At 50.7% G+C, this 23,636-nt stretch overlaps 1 long non-coding RNA gene across 1 annotated transcript; it reads right to left on the bottom strand.

Moving 5' to 3' along the window:
• Positions 1-683: 683 nt before the first annotated feature.
• Positions 684-19,303, bottom strand: LOC140699724 (uncharacterized). The gene is made up of 3 exons (XR_012077971.1): positions 19,161-19,303; positions 2,772-2,877; positions 684-878 (listed from the first exon to the last, which is right to left on the bottom strand). It is a non-coding gene; the product is annotated as an uncharacterized lncRNA (long non-coding RNA).
• Between the last annotated feature and the right edge of the window lie 4,333 nt (positions 19,304-23,636).

Raw genomic sequence — 23,636 nt, 5'->3', positions numbered from 1 at the left:
GCAAGCGAAGCTGGCAAGAGCCGCGGCCGCTCCAAGTCCCTGGGGCTCTGGGGAAGGAGGAGTGGGGCTTGTCCCCACGGAGAGAGATGGCAGGCATATCGTTTCTCAACTGCTGTCCATTTCTCCATTGTGTTCTAAAACGAGAGCCTCACTGAGTGTCGTCAGGACGTCCCATCATCCCTCTACCTGAACATCATGGGTTTTCCCCTTTTCCCTAAGAAAGAGGCTTCTGAAAATTTCTCCTTTGATGTGAGTGTGTTAACCTGAAGTAAATGACCCTCCCCCTGGACCGGCCTCGGAGGCAGAGGTTACAGCCACCGAAACAGCCATTAGCTCGCTGGCCTGTTAGACGCGGGTTTCTTTGGACAGAAATAGCCTGTTCTGTGCAGCTTCCACACGGCTCTGGAAGCGCAGGGCCTGCTTTTATTTTTAAGTAAATAAAACATAAAAAATAATAATCATAAAAATAATATTTTTGTATAAAATAAATAATATTTTTGTATAAAGTCGATACAATTTTTATATAAAAATAAATAAATAATTTTAAATAATAATAAATAGAATAACAAAAAAAAAGTCAGAGTTCATCTTGGAGCTAAAGTTCCACTTTTCTGTGAGGCTCTGTGGGTCCTGCCCGGTGCGAAGGGTCGTGCGGGTCCCAGACCACGGCTCACATCCTTAGAGGCACCGGGAGCCCTCGCACGGCCACCGGGCTGGACCCCCAGCGCAGATCCAGACTTTGCTCTCCGAGAGGCTGAACTGCTCCCTCCACGGACCTGCGTTTCATCTGGGATTTATTTCATCGTTCTGTTTGTTTTTTCTAGATGTACCCCCACTTTCTGATCTGATCTGTTAAGTCTAATGGGGGATAAAATAGACTGGGAATGAAAAGAAAAATTTCAGTGAAAAAATTGTTTTAGAAATAGAATACATAGGTTGATGTGAATTCCAAATGCTTGCCATTTGACTAACAGGTCCTTTGGCTAATGTGACCCATAAAGGATGAAAGGCAAGTGAGTAAGATGTATTCCTTAAAAATCAAGACAGGAAAGTCATCTGCCAGGTTTGCTGGACGGAGGGCAACTGCCTGCGGAGGTCTGCTGAGTGTGGTCTGAAGTTGCCCTGGAGCCCTCTGCCCGCTGACGCCCCTTAGCACACGAGTGTGCGGAGACAGAGACCCTCACTCTGCAGGATGGGAGCCAAGGCCACCGGGGTCCACTGCGCTCAGGTGGGGTTAGAACTGGGGGCTCACTGCTCCGCCCGCCTCCCTCCCCCCACTGCCTGTCCTGTCCCACAGCCCATCACTCCCGTGTCCAAGTCCCCTGGCCCGGCCCCTCTGGAGTCCTTCCCTGGTCCTGTCGCAGAGCAAGGCTTGGCTGATGGTTACTCCACTCTGGAAATTACCCTGTCTCCAGACCCAGCTACCCAAGACCTCGACTTCTAGAAGCACCTGATACATCAGAGAGCAGCTTTCAAACTTTTCTGCTCATGACCCACTGCTCAGTACACCTGCACACACTCGCACACATCTGAATCAAGATGCAGAAGCAATACTTCCCTTTACTACGTGCAGTGCCTTCTGTGAGTCTTTTCTATTCTCTCCACCCCACCCCCACATCTCAAACAGACTGGCTGAAATCCACTAAAGTGATTTCCAATCCCCTAAGGCCTATGGTCAGCAGTTTGAAAGCACTGGCTGGAGCGCTAATGAAAGGGCAGGAAGGCGACCACAGAGCCCTCCTCTCTGCCCTTCACCCACATCCCACCTGTCACTTGTGATTAAGCCACATTTTAACATCTTTAAACCCCACTTTCACTCAAGGACTAACTCAATTAGGGCTGAGCTGGTGGGAGCCGGAACCAGATTCAGGGAAGACAAAGGAAGCTGTAGGGTTTATCTTCAGCTTTTATGTTTCTGGGAGCTCTGCTCTCTTCCTGGGCTTAGACCCAGGCATCAAAGGAAAGGAAGGAAGTGGGTGGAAGGAGGGATGGACAGATGGAAGAAGGATGGAAGGGAGGGAGGGAGGGAGGGAGGGGAGGGAGGGGAGAGGAACCCCTCACTGTGCACCCTCACCTGCTAAGGCCAACCAGTGCAGGGGTGGTCACTCCGCCTGGCTCCAGCTCCATCTGTCCAAGATGAGCCAGGGCTGACCTCGGGAGTCACGTGGTATTCAGTGGAGGAGGTCATAGGTCAGCCTGCTCTCAGGACTTGTGGTCTGAGCTGACCCCCCACTGTCTCAGCCCATGTGCTTCTGTGGGATGCCCATGACGGTGCTAGACATCTGCGGGGTTGTGACATGTTTAGGACCCACTCCCAGACTGGACATTCTTAGGGAGATGTCAACGGTATGACTCAGGGTACCCATGGGTGCTGCTCCCCAAGCCCCACAATGGGGCCATTCCCTCCCTGGCCCTTGGAGCATGTAACCTCGCTTCCCATCTCCAGCAGCTCAGTGCAGGCAGCTGCGGGTGGGATGAGGGAATGACCCCCGCCCGTGCCTAACACAGGCACACAGAAGGTGCTCAGTGAGTATCTGCCCAGTCAGCCAAGATGGTCCATTCAGGCCTCTTTACAAGTCTGATTCTTTCTAGACCAGTGCCGACCGACAGAATCTCAACGTGAGCCTCACATGTGATCTTACATTTTGCAGTAGCCACACGAAAAGAGAAAGAAACAAGTGAAGTTAATTTTAGTGATGTTTTCTTTAACTCAGCATATCAAAACCGCTATTTCAATGCATAATCAGTATAAAAGTAATGACTTTTTTTACCTTCTTTTTTCTTTTGGGCTGAATCTTTGAAATCCAGGCTATGGTTTACACCTCAGCACATCTCCATTTGGAATCGCCACATTTAAAGTGCTCAACACATTATTTTCTATAAACAAGACATGGAAGCAATCAAAGTGTCCATCGACAGATGAATAGATAAAGAAGATGTGATGTGTGTGTATATATATATATATATATATATATATATAAAATTGAATATTACTCAGCCATAAAAGAATGAAATAATGCCATTTGCAGCATCATGGATGGACCTAGAGATGATCAGACTAAGTGAAGTCAGACAGAGAAAGACAAATACCATATGATTATCACTTACATGTGGAATCAAAAAAAAAAAAGGCACAAATGAACCTACTTACAAAACAGAAACACTCACAGGCATAGAAAACGAACTTCTGGTTACCAAAGAGGAAAGGGTGGAGGAAGGATAAATTAGGACTCTGGGATTAGCAGACAGAAACTACTATATATAAATCAGATAAACAAGATCCTACTGTAGAGCACAGGGAACTATACTCAATATCTTAAACTGTGATGCAAAAGAATCTGAAAAAGAATACATACATATACATATATATATGTATGTCGGGATCACTTTGCTGTACACCTGAAACTAACACAAGATTGCAAATCAACTATACTTCAATTAAAGAATAAAATAAAACAACAAAGCACTCAATAGCCACACGTGGCTTGTAGCCACTGCCCCGGGCTGGGCTTAGAAGGAAGGCAACAAGCAGGGCCATCCTGTCCCAAGTCACAAAGCAGGCTGCTCCCCGGAGCTTTTCTTCGCAGCCCCCTCCTCACTTGCCCTCCCACCTGGCACTATACCTCATGAGAGGAGAGGGGAGGGGAGGGAATGAAAGGAACCCGGAGAGGACTTGGAGATGTGTGAGCAGCTGGCACAGGCCATCTGGCCGCCCCCGGTGAGGAGCTGACCCCACGCTGGCCTAACCCCATCACCTGTAGAGAGCAGCCCGGCAGCACGGCTCTGCTGGCCGCGTTCGGCTCCAGGTTAGCGACAGCTGAGTTCAATTTCTGTATCCATGGTGTGGTTTCCAAAGACTCGCAGCCCTCAGTCAACCTCGGCTGTCTTTTCTGGGACAGATTGGCAATTCAATGTGAGCTCATTTTATTAGAAGTAATCAACCATATGGCGCCTTGCGACAAGTCAGCACGCCCTTTTTACAATCAGTGTCGTTCAGCCAGCTCGGTTACGAGCTGATCCTGGCGCTGCTCTCCCGCAGAAGAACTCGCCTCGCCAGGTGGGTGAGCCGGCCTTTGTTGGGGGGTGACTCGGGGTGCAGCCCGGAGCCTGCCACGTGCGAGGCCACAGTGCCTCAGTTCCAGAACGCCAGAGCTGCCCCAGTTTCCTCCTCGTCCTGAGGTTTTAACTTCTCCTTGTAGGTACAAAGCCTTCTGCCAAGCAAAGGCAGCGGGGACCCTGAGGGTGACCCTCTGTCCCTGCCTCCTCCCCGAATATCTCTGTGTCGTCCAGGCCAGCTGCTCGCTGTCCCCATCAGCAAAGCACAGCCCAGAGTGGTTGTGGGTGACGTGGTCACATTGTGCTGTGACAGAGGCAGAGCCACACACTCAGCTTCCAAGGCCTCTATTTTAGCACCATGTTTTCCCAGAAAGTTCTGGATCACTTTGCAAACAGGCAAGTGATCTCTTACTTGGAAAGGAGCTATGGAGGGGATGGTTAGGGTTTATAGAGAGCTGTGCGTGGGGCCTCAGATGGGGCAGTTCACATCCGTTGGCTTCCGTTCTCACAGCGATTTGATAATTTGGTGTTGTCTTCACTTCACAGCAGAGGGGACTGAGGGTCAGCTATCCAACCCGCACAAGGCCGTGCGGCCAGTCGGTGATAACGGTGGGGTTGGAACTCGGCTTGACCCAGACCCAAGCCTTGCTCCCATGCTGCCTCCTGCAGGCCCCGGGCTCGGGCTCTGGGTCAGGTGGGCGGACCGCCAGGCACGTTCTCACAGAAGAGGCGTCATTAGCTGCAGTCAGGGTCCCTGCCAGCTCACAAAGTCCAAAATGCAGTCAAAATGGTGCTAGAGCCCCAGTCCAAACGTGGCCATCCCCACCCGCCCTGAGGACTGGAAGCCGCTCGAAGCCCAGCCCCACACCCCCAGAGGCCCAGGCACCTGGGGCTCCTGGCTCCTGAGCCCCGAGCTCCTGCGAGGCCCTGAGTCTGCAGAGCCTGGTCCTCTGAGAAGATCAGCTGGAGAGGAGACTGGGCCCCTGCTGAGGAGAGGCTGGGGGAGTTTCCAGGCAAAAAGGCAAGGAGGGGCCTCAGGGGGCCCTGGGAGCTCCTGGGCACAGCAGAGGAGGGTTTTAGATGGGGTGTGGGGCGTCAGGGAAGATGCTGCAGGGGTGGGAAGGCAGAGTCCAACAGATGGGGACAGGGCAGCTCTCATCAGTCAGGTTTACGGGTCGGGAGGGCTTTTGGGGTCTGGCTACAGCTTGGGGACCGTGCGTGGCAGGAGGGTAGTGGTCCATGGGCAGAGGCCTGGAGCCAGACTCTGGACGCCATCATGACCTCTGCTCAGAGAGACTCCTGGGGACTCATCCACTCCCCATCTACCTCTCGATCTGCTCAGACTGTCTCTAACCAGCGGCCACCACTGTCCTCAAAGAGCAGAGGCGCACAGGCCAATGTCAGAGACCACAGGGGCACAGAGAGGGGCCCACAGGGAACAGCAGGAAGGACGCGGGCCCAGGGGTGAGGGGCGGGCCCCCGGGAGGCTGGCTGACCTCGTCTCTAGCCGGGCCCAGGACTGGGCTGCCGCCTACCCTGAGTGCCCGTCGCGCAGGACACCGAGCCAAGACAAACAGCGTGCGTGAGCTCCCCGGCCCGCGCCCTCAGATGTGCTGTCGGAAATGTGGACTTTGGACCAAGGTCTCAACCGGAAAAAAAATAAGCCTGAACTCTTGATACAAAAGAAAATGTTAGCTCGAACCATTTCACTTTCTCTCCCAGCTCTTCAGATCCAAACATCACTAAGGGCAAAGCCCAGATTTAAATGGGCCTTCTGGGAAAGAAGTAAAAGGGGGGCATTTCCAGAAAAGAATAAGGAGGTTAGAACCTGCTATACTTTAAGATATAAAAGACAAAAGATAATAAACTAGCCCCAGGGGGTCAACGTGGATTCTGACGTGAGGGTTGGAGCCCACAGGCCCTCCCCGTCTGCTTCTTTGTCTCTCTTGCACAAGGCGGTTTGGAAAGTGGGGAGGACGCACTAGAGGAGACAGGGGAGGGAGGAGGAGGCAGTGCGGTAAGGAGGGAGCACGTACCCGGTCCAAAGACTCAGACTCCGGGAGGGTAGCTCCTGGGAGCCACAGGTGAGGCCTGGACACCAGGGTCCTCATGCCTGGTCGGGGCAATGGCTCACAGCCCACCTGCCCCTGTGTGTGTTTCCCTTTCTTGGGGAGGATGTTAGGTGCCTGGGCAGAGAGATGAGACCTGGATGGTGAGTTGAGGCCAGACCTCAGGAAGGCCCAGACACTGTGAGAGGGGAGGGCCTGGCTGTGTCGGCGAAGGTGTTCAATCCCTACAGAGCCGCCTTCTCACAAGAGAGACAAGCACCCAGCCAGTGGATTCCGTGGCGGGCGATCGTGATGCTCTCTGACCGCACAGAACGGGGACCAACAGGAGGAGGCCCAGATTTGGGGAAAGGAGTGTGTTCAGTCGAGGAAATGTTGAGCTTGAAGGGTCTGTCAATTGCAGGTGGCAAAGTGAAGTCAGCAGCTGAAATCTGTTCAGCCACACAGCGAGCGCTGGGAACGGAATGGAGAGCCTTGGACGCAGGTGGAAGTAAGCAGTGGACAGAGACCAGACGACCCAGGAACAGAATAGGGAAATGAGAGGGTCTGGAGTGGGGCCTTCGTGTTAGCACTTAGCAGCTGGATAGGGAAGGCCGAGCCAGCAGACAAAACTGAGGAAGCCTGTGGGGTCGGACGCATGAACTACTGTCTCCCCAGAACCAAGCCCAGGGCTTCGCACAGAGCACATAATCCATCAGTGTTCATTGAATTAATGAATCGATCATCTTGGCCGTCTTTACCAGGGAGGAAACAAGGCTTGTGCTAGTCAGCTACTGCTGCAGTGGTGCTGGGTGACAAATGGCCCCAAAGCACAGTGACTCTGGGCTCCAGTCTGTTCCACGTGGCCCATTTTGGGACTGAGACTGAGGGACAGTGGTCACCTCAGGCAGGTTTTGTCACGGCAAGCACTTCTAGAACCACTGCCCACATCATGCCCACCCAAAATCCATCGGCAAGTCGTGGCCCAGCCGAAAATCAAGAGGCAGAAAGTAGGCGAGAAAAAAAAGAAGCGTGTAAGCATGAGCTGCAGAGCCCGAGGGCTCTGGGTTCAAAGCCTGACTGGACCACTAAGAAATGTATGAACTCAGCCCAGTTACTTCACCTACTTAAGCCTCATCTTCCTCACCTTAAAAGTGGGTAAAATAAGAGCTACTTTCAGGAGTTCTGGGAATGGAGCGTCACACACGTGGAACACCTCCCACATTACCCGACACACGGTAGGGAGCCTTAGCCAGGACCCACTGTGGTCTGTGCGCTGTCTTTGGCCTTGGCCCTGACTTTGAGGAGCTTGCGCGTCAATCTGAGCTCCGCTGTGCCTGCATCTGCCCACAGCTCAGCAGGAAAGCCCGCCCTCAACGTGGTCCCGGAGATGCACCGGGGATGGGGGCGGGAAGGAGGCTGGGAAGATTGAGAAGTCTTGAGGCAGCGGTGACCAGCCCAGCTGTTGATCAGATCCCTCACAGGTCTGCCAGCGCCAATGCTGAGTTTCTACCCCTGCAGACCCATGCTGCTGCCTAGAGACATTCTTACAAGAAATCCTCTCGCTTCCCAGGCCAGCCTTTAGTTCTGCCTGTGTCTTGAGTGAGACCAAAATATTAATGAGGAATACAGTTCTGCAGGCAAACAGCTTTTCCAAATGGTGCTTTTTCCCAGATTGCATTTGAACTAGACCTTGGCCTGAGACGCAATAACCAGATGCAGTTTTATAGCACGTGAGGCCTCTTTCCAAGAATGCTTATGTAAAGATGAAGAATTCATAAGATCCAATGACACGTCTGGCACCAGTCCCGGGTTTATCCACGGAGAAGGCCGTTTTCTTTTGCTCTTCTCCACTAGTTAGTAGATTACCAGCTTCGCTGTCACAGAAACAGAAGATAAGAGCTGTTTTTCTCATACTGATGTCATAATGACCATTCAGAAGGCTCGTCTCTATCACTCTTAAGAGGTATATTTTTGTAATTCAGCACTCCTTCTGAAATCTTCAGAGACAGGTTTTATTTGACATTGAGTCATTCCTTCCACATGTATTTTTTGAGCACCTACGTGTGTTAGGCACCATGCTAGGGACTGGGAGTTTAGCAGTAAATAAATATGCAGCCACTGCCCTTGTGGAGGGAACAGATGAGAAAGCAGAGGCCCAAAGAGTGGAAAATTTGGCCAAAGTCACAGGTTTTGAACCAAAATTGGAAGTCACATATCGGTAACAGGACCAGCTACGTCATTTGCAAAGGAGGTAAATGAAATCATGGGGTCCCTTGTTCAAAAATTATTAAGAATTTCAAGACATCAATAGCAGAGCATGAAAACAAATGTAGGGCCCTCTGTCTCACACCTATGCAGCTGGCCCAGTTCTCTGGGTCGTTTTGTTTTTATCAGGTTCTACTAATTGCATCATTAAATGAGTCTGAAAGAAAGAGGGAGATGCTGCTGAGGAAAGATGGGACCACCATCTACCCTATACTTGCATATATTTGCACACACTAGTTGAAGTCAAGTAAGTCAGTGATGGGGTTAAAGCCCCATGCTTAGCCTTCCCGTAGGGTGAACGAGGCAGGCCACAGCCCCAGAAAAGAGGACCAAGCTTTCCCTTTTAGTCAGCACGACTTTGGTGCACATTATCAACCAAAGGCTGAGTTGTCCTGAGCCCCCTTCCTTTGATAGCTGATACTTCCTTTAAAAAGAAAGAAACCAGCAAGGCCACAAATGCAGCCTGTGCAAATAAGCCAGTGCGTGAACCACCAGCCAAGGGGTGCGCTGGGCTGGCCTGGCTGTTCCCATAAGGTCTCTTTCCTCGGAATCTGTACACAGACGAGTGTGCTTGCAAATCCAAACTCCTTTACATGAAAGTAATAAAAATGCGTCTTCTGCTTCAAAAAAATCCACAATGGGAGCATTCTGGGATTCAAGCTTGGGTTTTCCACTGCTTTGTGAGACTAGAAAAATCACTTCACCTCTCGGCCTCTGTTTCCCCATCTGCCAAACAAGGAAGCTGGAGTGGATCAAATCTAAGCCTCCTCCCAGCTGGAACAGTCATCTGAGTCATCCACGTCCTCCAGGCTTGGAGCTGCTTCTCTTTCTCCTAATCCTAGGAAGGGGAACGGGGCTCATCAGGGAAAGGAAACTTTCAATGCCTTTTTGCTATTGTTTCACAACTGGAAAACAGCAGGCCTTGTAGCCTGGACTAGATGTCCTAGGGAGGTTTCCTTCCCAGTTTCCTGGTCCCCCATGGGCCAGGTCCCAAAGATGCAGAGGATCTGCCAGCAGCCTTTGGGCTGGATGGATCTCAGCCTCAGCCTCAGCTGGAGAAGTGGCATCTGCCAGCACTGGGAACCCTCCACGGGGCCAGATGTCCTCTCACCCACTCTCTCTGCATCTGTCTTTGGTTTTCAGGCCATGACACAAAGTGTGCCATCCAGCACCTCTTGGGCTCACGGTCTTACGGGGCCAGGCTGATGGAAGGAGGAGCCAGACTTTTCCTCTGGCCTGGGAGTGAGGCACCGCTGCAGCAACTCCAAATTCTCTGCATGACCTGTCAGAGAGGAGAACCCTGGGCACCGTCTTTGGCCATGCAGGGATTTTAATTAACTTGGGCTCAGGTGGCACTGGAGCCAACAAAAAGCCTCCAGCTCTGTTCTCTCTCCAGCTCTGCTACTAATTGGCTATCTAGTCCCGAGCAGAAAGCCCTTTAGCTCCAAAACCAGCGCAGGGCTGGAGTAGGGGCTGAGGGGATAGGAAGACCTTGTGGCAGGAGGTTGTGAAGGGATTTGCAAGATGTTCATCAACTTTTGAGGTCCTTGGGAGAAATAATGAGGCCAGGTTCCCTGGGTTTCTTAGGGTGGCAGGTAAAGGGGGGGCCAGTTGAGGGGACAGTGAGGTGGGCACTCTCTATAGCATGTGTGGACATACATACACATACAATGGGTAAGAAATAATAAGAAATAAGAAGAAGAAAGTAGAAGTTTCTACCAGATTGGTGAACTAGCTGCAGAGAATTTCAAATGCCTGTGGGTAAGATTGCCTAGGAAAAGGAGAGGCATGACTTCACAGAAGTTTATCTCCAGAAGCACTCATGGGTCCCCAAATAATCCCCTTTCTTAAATTTCTCAGTGAAAACATCAGTATGAAGTGGGGTTCGGCCCTCACACTGGACGTCCTTGCAGATGGACCCAGGATGCATGGTAAGTTGTCCAAGTGTTCATGTATTTATTCCGAGCTACAACCCACAATGATTCAAAAAGGCTTTCGGCTGAAATGATAACATGTTAATATATAATTAAAGATTTTGTTGGAGGAGGTATGTCAGCAAAAAGGCAGACGTGAAAGCTTCAAACTCTCTCACCCCACAGAAATATCACGCACATAAAAACAGAAACTGTCGGGACCAATTTCATTGGAGTTCTGGAAGACAGCCAAAGATTTACAGCAACTAAGTAAATTCCCAATCCAGAAAAAGTGGTCTTCACAATGGTAGGAGAGTTTTGTGGTGTTCTTACTCCCCTGATTCCATCCCCTCCCCAGGCTACAAAACAATTCCCCATAAATTTTAAATGATTGAGATCATATAAAGTCTCTTTTTCCAATCACTGTAGAATGAAACTAGAAATCAACAGCAGAAGGAAAACTAGAAACTTCACAAATATGTGGAAATTAATCACCACACACTTAAATAATCAATAGATCAAAGAAGAAATCATAAAGGAAATTAGAAATACTTTGAGACAAATGATAATGAAGACACAGCACTCCAAAACTTATGGGATGCAGCAAAAATGGTGCTAAGAGAAAATGTATAACTCTAAATGCGTACATTAAAGAAGAAAGCTCTCAAATCCACAACCTAACTTGGCACCTTGAGAACCTATAAAAAGAACATACTAAATCTAAAGCTAGCAGAAGAAAGATATTAAATAAACAATAAAAATTAGAGTAGAGAAATAAAATAAAGAATAGAAAAACAATACAGAAAAATTAGCAAATCCAAATGTTGGTTCTGCAAAAATCAACAAAATTGAGAAAACTTTAGCTACACTGACTGAAAAATAAGACAGACACTACAAATGACTAAGATCAAAAATGAAAGTGGAGATATAATGTTACCACCAATTTTATAGAAATAAAAGGCTTTATAAGAGAATATGACAAACAATTGTACACTAACAAATTGGATGATCTAGATGAAATGGAAACATTTCTAAAAACACAAAATCTACTATAACTGACTCATGAGGAAATAGGACGTTTGAATAGACCTATAACTAGTGAGGAGATTGAATCAAGACTGATCAAGAACCTCCCAAAAACAGAAAAGCCCAGGACCAGGTGGCTTCACTGGTGAATTCTACTAAACATTTAAAGAAGAGTTAACACCATCCTTCTCAAACTCTTTCAAATAATTGAAAAGGAAACACTTCCTAACTAATTTTATGAAGCCAGCATTAACTTGACACCAAGGACAAAGAAACTACAAGGGGAGAGAAAAAAAAACAGACCAATATCCCTTATGAATATTGATGAAAAAGTCCTCAACAAGTACTAGCAAATCAAATTTGGCAGCATATTGAAAGGATTATACACTATGACCACATGAGACTTATTCTTGGAATGCAAGGATGGCTGCACACATGAAAATCAATCAATGTAATATACCACATTAACAGAATGCAGGGGAAAGAAAACCACATGATCATCTGAATTAATGCAGAAAAAGCACCTAACAAAATTCAATGCCCTTTCATGATAAAAGAACTTGACAAATTAGAACTAGGAGAAAATTTCCTCAATGTGATAAAGGCCGTATATGAAAATCCACTACTAACATCATACTCAGTGGTAAAAGACTGAAAGCTTTTCCCTTACAATCAGGATCAAAACAAAGATTTTCCCTTTTGGCACTTCTATTCAACATAGCATTGGAAGTTCTAACCAGAGCAATTAGGCAAGAAAAAGAAATAAAATGCATACAAATTGGAAAGAAAGAAGTAAAAGTATCTCTGTTCACAACCACATGATTGTGTAGAAAGCCCTAAAGATCACACACACACACCCCCCCACACACCCATGCACAAACCCATTAGAGCTGATAAACAAATTCAGCAAAGTTTCAGGATAAAAGATCAACGCACAAAAATCAGTTGCATTTCCATATGCTAATAATGAACAATCAGAAAGGGAAATTAAGAAAACAATTGCATTTACAATAAATCAAAAAGAATAAATTACCTAGAAATAAATTTAACCCAGGATGCAAAATACTTGTACACTGGAAATTACAAAGCATTGCTGGAAGTAATTAAAGAAGAAATATGTAAGTGAAAAAACATCCTATGTTCATGGATTAGAAAACTAAGATTATTAAGATGACAATATTATCCAAAGCAATGTATAGATTTAATATAACCCCTACCAAAATCTCAATATTTTTTGCAGAAATAGAAAAACCCATCCTAAAATTTATATGCAATCTCAAGGGGACCAACATACCCAAACAATCTAGAAAAAGAAAAACAAATTTGGTGTTCCACATTTCCTGATTTCAAGACTTACCTCAAGATACAACAGAAGCAAAACAGTGTGGTGCTGGCATAAGGCAGACACACAGACCAACGGAGTAGAATAGAAAGCTCAGAATCAAACCCTTGCATGTACGGTCAGCTGATTTCAACAAGATCATTCAATGGCGAAAGGACAGTCTTTTCAACAACAGTGCTGAGAAAACTGGAGATCCACATGCAAAAGAAGAAAACGGAACCCTACCTTACACAATATGTAAAAATTAACTCAAACTTGGCCAAGGCCTAAATGTGAAAACTGAAGCTACAAAACTCTTAGGAAAAAACATATGGGAGAAGCCTTCATGACACTGGATATGGCAGTAATTTCTTGGAAATGACACACACACAAAAATGTATCAAAAGGAAAAATAAATGGGACTTCATCAAAATGTAATACTTTGATGCATCAAAGGACATTATCGAGAGAATAAAACAAAAACCCAAAGAATGGGAGAAAATATTTGCAGATCATATATCTAATTGAGGATTAATATCGAGAATATTTAAGTAGCTCTTAAAACTCAACAGCAGACAACCCAGTTGGAAAGTGGCAAAGGACTTGAATAGACATTTTCCGAGGTGTATGTACAAATGTCCAATAAGCATGTGAAAAGATACTGACCATCACTAGCCATTAGGGAAATGCAAATCAAAACCACAATTAAATATTCCTTCACACCCATTAGGATGGCTTTTATTTCAAATAGAAAAAAAAAATAACAAGTGTTGGCAAGAATGTGGAAAAATTGGACCCTTGGTTCATCAGTGATAAGAATGTAAAATGAAGCAGTCACTGCGGGAAACAGTTTGGCAGTTCTTCGCAAACTTGAACATACAATTGCCATGTGATCCAGCAATTCCACTCCTAGGTGTATACCCCAAAGAACTAAAAGCAGGGGCTCAGACTGACACTTGTGCACTCACGTTCACAGCAGCATTATTCACAATAGTCAAAAGTTGTGAGCAACCCAAGCGTCCATCAACCAACAGAATGAGTAAACAAGATGTGAGCTACACATTTAACAGAGTATTATTCAGCTTTGAGAAGGAGGGAAACTCTGACCCAGGCTAGAACAGGGGTGAACCTTGAAGACGTGATGCTGAGTAAAAGAACCCACAAAAGGTCAAGTACTCTGCCATTCCACTTATAAGAGGACCTAGAATAGACAACTTCTTAGAGACAGCAGGCAGAGCAGAGTTTACCAGAAGCTGGGTGGAGGAGGAATGAAAAGTTATTGTTTAATGTGTACAGAAAGACATTCTGGCCTCATTTCTCCAGATTGTTAACATTTTAAGTTAATCCTAAGAGTCACCCTCTTCCCACTCCTACTGTGACGGGGCTGCTCCGCACGGCAGCGTCCACCAGGTACAGACGTGGGATGTGGTGGGACCCTCACTTTCTGCTGTGTCTCAGCCCATCCGCACGGCCCCTCCAGCCGGGTATCCAGGTCAAGTTTGGGCTCAGGGTTGGGACATCACCTCTGTGCCTCAGACACTGGCCACCGTTGCTACCTGGGGTCTTTCTTGCTTGTCACGCTGTCAGGACAAAGGTGTCCTCAGGAGCCTCAAAGCTCTCCCGTTCCCTCCCCCTTTATCTTCTCCATCTTCCTCTTTCTCCTGCTCCTCCTCTTCCCCTCTCTGGTCCTCCTTACCCCTCCAAGCCCCAGGGACATCTTTCCAGTGTGAGGGAGAGGCCCCAGGCTCCCTCCCTGTTTCTGTCAAAGACATTTTGTTTATACGCATCAATCCTCTCTCTTTCTGGGGCTTAGGTTTTTGGAAAGAAGAGTCAGAGGACTTCAAACCCATCTCTTCTTGCTGACTTCCAGGGCCACCCTCAGAATACTCCCTGCTGGAATCTGGGGTGAGGGGCGTGGAAACGGAGGGGGAGAAAACTTCATGCAAACCAGGGTCTGAAAGTATGACCTAGGCACGATGGCCGCGCTTCGCGAATGGGCAGACTGAAGCCCAGAGAGGATAAACGATGCACTCAAGATCGTCAGTGGCAGGGTCAGCGTGTAAAGCTGCCGGCCTCCTGACGCTGAGGCCGGGGGCCTCCTGCTGCAGCTGCCGGCCTGGGGCTGAGCGCAGCTTCCCTGGGCCCCACCCTGGTCCTCATTCCTGAGCTTTAACCCGGGAAAGTGCAGAAGTCCCTCCCCTTCCTTTCGGGCCCCATGGGCTGCTGTCTTGCAGCTGTGTCAAATTAGCACATCTCTGGAGTTAGCCAGAGAATCTGTGCCAGCGACACATGTGGTTTCCCACTTAACTTAGTGAAAGTGTCTCCAGCCGCAAGCTGGGATGTGCGGCTGATCAGCACGTGATGTGTTCGGCAGATTCCTGCCTCTGGGTGTGGAGGTTCATGTTTTCTGCTTCACATTACAACCAAGACCAGCAGAAGGTCCCAGCTGAGCACACCGCCCTGCTGGGTCATTTCACCTTTTCTCTACAGAGAATGAGACCAGTTAAAAACAAATGAAACTAAAACCAAACCTTCCCCCCATCACCCAAGTACAGCGTGCTCACTGCTGACCTTGGGCAAGGTAGAAGCATGTCCAGAGGCAGAGAAGATCCCCACACGCAGCCCTGGGGCCTCCAGCCGCTTCTCAGTGGGTCCCTGCCACCTCGGAGTCTGCTGCTCACAGAGCCCACTCCCACCCCACTGGCTCCACGCCTGCTCATGTCTGCACGGGCCTCCAGATCTGATGGTTCTGGGCGCCCCAGGGCGCGTTTCTCATGTGCTCAAGTCCAGCTGCCCCCAGTAGCATCACCATTCATTCTGTCCACTTCACTGCCCTCCTGTGCCCTTGTCACCTGGGCTGGGTGCTCTTGTTCCCACCGCATCCTCACCAGGGTGCCCCCTACATCTTCCAGGCATGTGCACTAAAATACAACATACTGATAGAAACTCAGGTGGGAGAAGGAGACCATGCCATTGAAAAGATAGTCTGTTACTCACGGTTCCCAAGAGGAGGGGACACACCCCACTGCTCAGGGGTCGGAGGTACCCGGCGAGGCACCAGGGAAGTCAGGAGGCAGAGGTGGGGGAACACGGACAAGAGCCTTTACTGTGATTCCCATGAGAAGGGACAGGCCAGGCAGGCCCGGCACTGGCTGGTTTCGGTCATTCCAGGGCCCTGGGGTGGGGGGCTGTCCCTGGTTGTCTGGTGCCCGGCCCTGAGTGATTAGGGCAGGGGGACAGTGGCCCATGGTGAGACCCCCATAGAGTAGGTGGGGACAGGGGTGGGCTCTGGGTTGGTTGCTTTGCATTTGAAAAGCACACTCCTGGGGCGAGTTGTTAATCTCTCCAGGAACTGAGCAGTCCTGGGAGGGGCTGCCCCTCCAGGGTCAGCAAGGCCCCAGAGGTCAAAGCATCAGAAAACAAAAATAAAAGACATGGCTAATTCAGTACAGCAGCCTCTTGAATAGGGTGACACTAGTCCCCAGGGCCGTGCTATCCCACCCCTCCTCCCGAGCCTCTGCAGGAGAGGCAGGGGGCAGCCTGGGCAAAGCCGGGTGGGGGTGGGGGTGAGGGAGGGCACCGGCGCCTTCCTGTCTGATCTCTGATGGAAACGCACTCAGGCCTTCCCTCCCATGCCCCACAGAGCCCTGAGTGGAAGGCTGTCTCCTGTGCATTCCCAGCTATGTCCTCCTGAGGACACAGATGGACGTCCATGGGGCTGGACCATGGTGAAGGGCCACGCCCCTCCGCCAGGCCCCTGATAGCTGGCCAGGATCTCTCTTCCTCCAGGCAGAGTCCCTCCTAGCGAGCTCCTCCACGTTCCGTCTGCCCACCCAGCCCCCAGACGCCCGGACAGGTGTGATCCCAGCACTGGACACACCACAGGCTCCCACTCAGGACCACTGTGGCCCGTGGAGCCCACACTGTGTGATACGTAATTTTGGAGAGTGCTTTTGTAGCATAACCTCATACTGTAAACGTTTCTCATGTTACTGAGAACGCTTCATAAAACCATTCCCTTACTTGCGGAATCATCCACCTGGGAGCACGTCCTCGTTTACCGCGCCATTCCGCACCGCTGTACTTGGGAAGGGAGAGGGCCCGGGCTACGGTCAAGGGTTCTAACGCTTGCTTGCGCCCTCCTAATGCTACTTCTGCTCACACACAATGACAAGGGAAGAAATTAATGAGGAGGAACCGTGCAATCCTGAGAGCCTGCTTATGACCCCTCCCCAAGGCTGGCTATCAGCCAAAAGAGCATGTCTCACAGCTCAGGGGTGGATGAGGACACAAAGCTCTCCTTTGTGTCTTGTTCTTCTCTGTGGAAATGATGCCGAGGTCCCTGAACCAGCCTCCCAGTGTCCCTGGGCTGGGATGATTACTCCTGGGGACACCAGGTATTTTGTTACTTTTTTGCATCCTTCCAGGTGCCCAGCACTGTACTAGGCACGCCCTCGCTGCACCTCCTTGAAGGAAGCCTGCATTTCCCAGGGAGGTAAACCGATGTCCTAGGAATGGAATCAGCTTAGTGAGAGCCCAGCTGCAGGCCCTGCACAGAGCAGCCACCCGGATCCACATCCTCATCCTCATCACCGTGGCTCATTCCAGAAAGAAGAGAACCGCTGCTGTTCAAGGTCCCTGCGCTGCCTCAGGGGAGGCCGGGCAGGGCCGCTGGGGGAATGTGACATGAGCGGCACTTAAGGGAGCCGTAAGGTGTTTGGCTCATTGAATATTTAAATGACAAGCTTCTGCTTCCTAAATCCTACAACTAACTTCCAATGAGCATCAAATCCATATTACGTACAATTAACTTGGAAAAGGCAACGAAGAAGGAAGAGAGGCTCGGGGAGGGAGAAGGGATCGGATTGGACAGAGACGTGCAGGAGGGAGAGCGCCGGAGAGGGCGGGCGGGGCCGCCTGGAGGAGCTGGTGAGGGACACGAGTCTGGGTCCTCACTTCTGCCACTGGTTTTGCCACTTCAGTTTCCACAGCTTCCTCTGTGATCTATGAGATGCCAGCTGGTCAATTAATAATTGTCCAGAGTTCTAGTCTATCATATCTAGTCTAGTCAAAAATGACTCAAAACAGGATGGCCTTAGCTGAGCCTGGTCACCTCTGGGGCAGGGGCTGCCCCAGCAAGCCGAGGGTCAGCTCTGAGGTGCAGGTGGGGCCAGGGCCTTCCACGGGGCCTTCCTGCCAGACCCCCACCCACGAGGCCAGGGCAGGCCAGCACGGTCCATTCATCACCTCGCCCTGTACCACGAGCCCAGCGTGCGGCACAAAGCAGGCTCTTGAGTGAATCAACCAGTGAATCAATAAAATGTCTCACTAGGAACCCTTTCTTTTCCTCCCCCTTCCCAAATGACACAACCTGGAAATTAATTTGATGAGACAGTATAGTCAGTATTTTAAATGTGCTACAGATGCTTAGGAGAAAGAAAACAAAGAGAAAGGGATTTTTAAAGATCATGTAAATGTGTGCCTGTGTGTGTGTGCTTGTGTGCCTGTGTGTGTGTGTGTATGTGTGTGTGCCTGTGTGCATGTGCGTGCCTGTGTGTGTGGAAGAGAAATGGACAGATGAGCACAGACATAGCACACAGACAATGCTTCCAGGGGCCCTTCCTGATGGTGGCAGAGGTGGAATTGCGGAGCTGGCATCTCTCTACCTCTTCTCAGCCTCTCTTCAAGATGTTCTTGGGAGAGGAGTTCAGTGGGCATCGGCTGGTTAGGAAGCACTATGAGAGAAGTGGCTTTGGGCACAAGCGATCGGTGAAGTTCACATGTCATCTGCCACAGGGAAATTGACTTCAGTAAAGCCACAGCTGTTTCAGACCTGGTATCACCTCTGGACCTTGAATCTATTCTGCCAGCAATGAGACAGATGTCTTCATAGGGGGAGACAAAGGCCAGGGAGCCCACAGAGGGCTCACAGAGCCTGGGACCAAGTACCCAGGAGGCTAACTTGTAAGTGGAAACAAGGCGATTGTTCATGAAAAGTGGTCTGAGCGGTTGTCCTCTGGAGGAGCTGCAACTGTCCAAGCCCCACCTGTGCTCCCTCCCTGGCTCCCAGGCCCTCTTGTGCAATGAACCCCAAAGTGAGGCTGAGTTTGGGCAGAGTGGCAGCTCTTTGGGGTGCATAGACTTGTTACTGGCACAGTGTGGCACACCTGAGGCACCCCCTCACAGGTCACCCAGCCTGTCCTCCATACCAGACTTGTGGTGTCCCCAGCTTCCCCACCTGGTCTCTCCGCCCTTCAGATTGGAGCTGGGGTGGGCGAGCCCACCATGTCCCTCTTCCCTGTGTCACTGCAGGAGCCCGTCTTGTCCCTACCGTGTCCAGGCTGTGCCCTCATGTTCTGTCTTCTTTACCAAGGGGAGCAGGGCCCACAACATTTTCCTCCACGAACTTTTCTCCAAGCTTAATCCTATTGTGACCACAGTGTTCACAGCAAAAAGATTCAGAGTGATGGTCTGTTGGCAACAGAGTATCTGTCGCGCAGTCTGGAGCGGGTGGCTGGCAGCCTGACTCACCTTCACAAACGCACACAGCAGGCACACAGGCGCAGAACAGGGGTGCCTCGCCTGCCTCTTTCATGGCGTGGGATGATTCAAGACTTTCTTACACAAATAAGCAGAGCTTGGATCCCACTCCTTCCCAGTCAGCAGCCGCCATACTACACAGGAATCAGTTAACCACCGTGTCTGGAACACTAAGAAGCTGATTCCGTGGCGCCGCCGCCCTGTGAAGTGTCTGAAAAAGACCTGCTCTTAGATGGCGTCGTGCTCTCCCAGCACGTCTAGCGAGAGCTCTCCTCCTCGGCAAAGCACCCCTTAGCCGCGGGTTGGCTTGGCCTTGGCCCAGTGTTGCTCTGGCTGGTGGGACCCAAGTGTCCCTCAATGTCTCCCAAGTCCTCTGCCTGGGCAGGGCAGCTCCCGCATGCGGGCCACCAGCTTCGTCCTCACAGCAGTCCTGAGGCTTGACAGAAGCGACAAAGTTCAGCGTCTGCAGTTAAGCTGAAACGGAAACCCCTTTTCAACAGAATTCTTCCAGCTCCCCCACCCAGCAGCCCACTGAGGCCGCAGTGCAGGCGGTTATGGGACAATCAGAAGGCGCAGAAAGAATGTCTGAGCGGCGGCAGAGGCGGGGACTGGGCGGCGCAGGGAAGCCCCCGCCTGGCCCAGCTGCGCGGCGCGCCCTCGAGGCGGCCGGTAAACGGGGGACGAGATGTTAGCTCGAATTAGAGTTCAAATCAGAAAATGAAGCCTCATTGTAGGGGAATAAGGGGAAAAAAGGACCCCGTGAAAGAGCTCTCGGCCAGGAATCAGGAAATCAGGACGCCTCGGGTAAGATACCCGGAGGGCACCAAGTAAGCTGGAAACAGAAGCAGCCCCGCAGTACCGACCAGCAGTCCCCAACCCTCTTTGGTCGCAGAACCCCTTACGAATCTGATGAAAACGTTGGGTCAGACTACTGAGAAAACCACACATAAACACTCGCAAAGTTTTCACATGCAGATTTTTAATCGCATTGGAAATAATTTGGATCATATGGACAGGATGTAAAATCAATGCAGAGTCGCGGAAGGTAGAGCTCAGTGATAGAGCGCCTGCTTAGCATGCCCAAGGTCCTGGGTTCAATCCCCAGTCCCTCCATTAAATAAATAAGCAAATAAATAAACCTAATTACCTCCCCCTCCAAAAAACTGTTTTAAATCAACGCAGAGAATGTGACAGGACCTACACGAGGACTTGTCCTGTTGCAGTAGGATCATTGCTGAAAAGAGCTCTTGCCCGCCCCTGCACATTCTAAAGAGAGGGGCTCAAAATAATGGCAGGAGGTGCTGAAAGGCGGCCAAATACTAGTTTTTGGAATTTTAGTTACTCACTCACTTCCGGGCTACATAATGGGGAGAGGAGTTCACTAAAGGGGTGTGAAGGTGACTTTAAGGACAGTTGAGGCATTGGGTACCTTTGTCCTGCTTCAGGAGAGGAGGGACACCCTGCCTGCATCCCGTTCAAGCCAGGCGAGGGGAGAGGAGGCTTGAGGAGAACCAGCCTCAGAACCTGGAGGTCTAGGCCCGCAGGGAGACCGGGCTCCACCGGAGGTTCTGCCTCCTCACCTGAGGACGCGCTCAGGGCCCAAACCAGGAGGGAGTGGAAGAGAGAATGAAGGGCATGCAGGTAAAACAGAGGAAGGAAAAGCACACAGTCGAGGCACAGTGCTGGCTGCGGCTTCCTGCCTTCACCCACAGGCCTCTCCCCTGTGGAAGCCAGCCAGGGCTGCAGCTCAGCCGTGAGTCCCCCCCCCCGCCCCCACCCCAGCACCCTGGGACCCTTCTCCATCCCTTCATGACGTTTATCTTGGCAGCAGCACTAGCTGGGCTGTCAGCCGGCTCCGCTTTCCGTCCCCTGTGTCCGAGGTGCTCAGCCAACACTTCAGGCGGGATTAGGAAAAGTAATTGGCAGCTAGTTGGGCAAAATTCTGTGGGACATTTGTCTAAAGACAGCCCGAGAGAGCTAAGTTACCCCGAGCTGGACACCCCCACTTCCCCCTGCTCACCCAGCTGGGCCCTGGGAGACACAGGAAGCCCCTTTTCCTCAAACATACCACCCAGCCTGGGATCCCGTGTCCCCAGCAGAGAAGCTGAGAATGTGCTTAGGGCAACGTCAACACAGGGACCTTCCCCTCAACACCTTTGTTAAGATTTTGATGATTTCCATTAAAAATGTTTTTGACGTAATCATCTTGAGATGCTTGAATCTTGAATGTTTTGGATTTTCGTAAACACACAGTTCAGAGTTGTATTCATTTTTAGTTGCATGTGGTGAGGGGGTGGGGTGTGCTCTGGGCTCCTGGCCCAAGGCCACCAAGAGTCCAAGAGTCAAAAAGGCGTCTGCAGCTCTCCCTGTGCCAGGCCCGCTCCCAAGCTCCACACTCACGCCCGGTCAGCCCACACATCAGGAGAGGGAGGCCCAGAGAGGTTTTAGGGAGTTGAGTCCAAGACCCCACAAGTGGCGAGCAGCAGAGCCCAGCTTCAGGCCCCAGCATGCGTTGCCAAAGCCAGATACAGGATACACCCTCCCTTCTTTCTGTGGCCTGCCTCCCTTGGGGCTGCTGCTGCTCGGAGCAGCCAGTGAGAGGATGACCCCAGGGCCTGAGTGGACCCCGTGCAGGACCACTCCCGGGTAAGCCCGCCGTTGACCTTTGCCTACACGCCACTGGGAAGGGGCAGCCAGACCCCATGACACCTGAACAACTCGCCCCCCTTCTCTGGGTCTCCGTTTCCTCAGTTACAGGAAGAGATGACAAGACCACTTCGGCCATAGTCAGTTAGACTTAAATGCAGTGGAGGAGAAAAGGCTGAGCGCTCGCCGGAATCTAGAACACTCAGGTCTCCACTGGGCGGGGCCGTCAGCCCGTGTGGGGCTCCGGGGACAGCAGGTCCCACCCCGGAGCAGGAGCGGGAGCAGGGAAGTGAGGCCCCCCTGGATTAACAGGTCCAGAACTCACACCCCCGGGCGAAGCCCACCCAGGCTCCTTGGGCAGCACCGGCTTCCAGCTGCAAGTGGGCTTCGGGCGCAGAGCCCCAGGCCCAGGCCCAGGGGCCTGGGTGGGGCCCGGGCAGCGCGGCTCATGTTCCATGGGTGCCAGGGCCTGCAAACCCCCAGAAACTATTCAGAGTAAGAGTAAGGAGCTCCGGGCAGAGGCCAGAACCTGAACACAAAGCTGAACCCAGGACCTGAGGGCTGGCGTCTGGAGTGTTAGAGCCCAGACTTCACAGCACCAGCCAGCAGACTGCAGATCCATCCGTACTCCCCTCCCTCCCCAGGGCCCTCATTGTCTCACCCTGGGAGATGTCTCCAGGTACAAATGTTATCATTTGAAATGGGTGAAGGATGCGCTCTCATTTTTATGTAAACATCGTTCTAAATGAAGCATCTTTGGAAAACCACTCTGTCATTGTCAGGGGTCCAGCAAGCTTTTCCCTTCCAGGGCCAGACTGTCAGTATTCAATCTTGGGCAGGTCATACGGTCTCTGTCACAATTACTTTCATCTGCCCCCAGCACGAAAGCAACCATGAATAATCGGTAAGTGAATGGACATGGGGCCGTGTTCCAATAAAACTTTATTTACAAAAGCAGGTGGTGGGCTGGATTTGGCCCACTGTTCCGAGCTGTCACCTCCATGCTCTCTAATTTGGCATCGAGGTAAAGCCAGTGCTTACTCTGCAAACACAGCTGTAGCTGGTGATGCTAGCACCTTCCCCCCAACCCCCCAACCAAATTCCTGCCTCCAAGCCTTGTCTATGTAAAAACACTGGAGTTCCCCTGGTCCTGGATAACCTTTTCCTGATACCAGCCAAGGCCTCCGTCCATGGCACCCACCCAGGGTGCCTGCCTGGCCGGGGGGCAGAAGGAACCAGTGAGTCTGAGTTAGTGCCGAAAGCAGCCAGTGAGAAGAGACAGCTCATGATCTCTGCTGTTCAGATAGGAAATTATTTTTCTGGTCTTTCTCCAAAGAACTGCACTGATAACAAACAGATTGATGCCAATTAAAACAAGAAGGGAGAGCTGGCCCTGTCCCCAGTAGAGGAGCTGGTGGCAAGCATGTCCCAGCTGGAAAGCGTTCTGCTTTCTTCTTCCCGCCAGCGCCGAGTGGGGAGGTGGGAACTGGGGCCACCAGGACCCAGGCGGACAGGCCTGAGGGACTCCCGTGTGCCCAGAAGGACAGAGGGCTGAAAACATAATTGGAAGGATTTAGTCTAGGGGCGCTGGGTTTCTGGAAAAGGCCTGGACGGTCTCATTTCCTTGAGGCTTCTAAGAAAAGGGAAGGTTTTCACTGCTTAGAAGGAGAGGAGATAAGATTTCCTAAGGGCAAAGAAGGCGAGACTTGAGTTTCTCTGTGGTGATAATCATCGTGGTGTGGATGAAAGTTGCATCTCTAATTTATTAAGAGTTCCCTCCGTGCCAGGCCCCAAGCTAAATGTGTAAGCTCCACTTGACAG

Source organism: Vicugna pacos, chromosome 11 (assembly GCF_048564905.1).
Source record: "Vicugna pacos chromosome 11, VicPac4, whole genome shotgun sequence".
In the NCBI taxonomy this organism is placed as follows: domain Eukaryota; kingdom Metazoa; phylum Chordata; class Mammalia; order Artiodactyla; family Camelidae; genus Vicugna; species Vicugna pacos.
Note: the sequence above shows the minus strand (reverse complement) of the source record. Positions and strands in the feature narration are given on the sequence as shown.